The following is a 1,193-nucleotide window of genomic DNA, read 5'->3' on the forward strand; positions in this document are numbered from 1 at the left end:
CGGTTTCAGCAAATGACATCATATTTATCTGACCAATCGTAACAAATATTCCGGGTACCTATGCGTCCCTCAAAGGAAGCTTCAGTTTGTAACTTGTCGGTGTTCAAGGTAGTGAAGGTCTGTGCCGGTGAAAGATTCACTGTAAGAAGCCGATTGGCATGACCCAAGTTGGTTTCTTGAAAAAGAAAAGGCTAAATGATGTTTTGTCGAGTTTACGAGAGAAATGGCAAGAAGCAGACATGATATAGGTAAAATGACCATAAACACATTATCTCCTAGAACACTATCCTTATAAAGGTGGTGCGACAATGTATAATGGCTAGTATCAGACCGTCTTCACATCCACGCGCGAGCGGCAGAAAATGAGCAAGAAACCGATAAAAAGTAAGTCATTAATCATGCTATTTAAGTGTGATGGAAAATCTTACTTATTGCATATTTTGAAAAGTATATTAGTTTAACAATATGATACACATGTAAGCAATGTGATTTTTAAAAAATGCAAATAGTACGATCGCCTTCGCCATTAAGCGCCGAATGTCCGTTGTATATGCCCAGAGCCACGGACTACCACGCCTTTCGAGGCTCTGGCGAAGCCTAACCGTCATAGCAATTGCATGACAATTTTCAACATAATCAGGTTGGACTTGAGAATATATAACTTTCATAACGTAACAAATAATAGTATTTGCTTGACGGAGAAAATACGTAACATGATTTAGTTACCTCGAAAAACTGATTCGTTGGAAGCAGCACGACTCATTTTGGAAACATAGATGGAGGTATGTTTAGGGTTAATGAATCTCAGGAAAGGTTATAGCTATACATTTTTTTTATTGTTTACTTTTTTTATTGACGGAGAAAATTAAATGTACATGAACGACTTTTTATCTTGCGTGGTGTACAGTTTGAAAAGTACATTGTTAGTTTTCCTATATTCACGTAATTATTAGTTTATGAACAATCATTTAAATACAAATAACAAAATATTCTTGCTCCAAAGGTGAAACATGGTTCTCGACCCTTAGAGTTCAACACGAAGCATTGCTAACATTTTTTACGATATTTTTTATTAGTTCATGTTGTTAATCACCCATTTTCTTTCAATCGTGCGTACTAAGAAATTGGCTCAATTTTTTTTTCAGGTCACATGTTCTGGGAAACGAATGCTTATTTTTTTTTCCGAATCGGTC

Source organism: Penaeus monodon, chromosome 23, assembly GCF_015228065.2.
Source record: "Penaeus monodon isolate SGIC_2016 chromosome 23, NSTDA_Pmon_1, whole genome shotgun sequence".
NCBI classification, from domain to species: Eukaryota; Metazoa; Arthropoda; class Malacostraca; order Decapoda; family Penaeidae; genus Penaeus; species Penaeus monodon.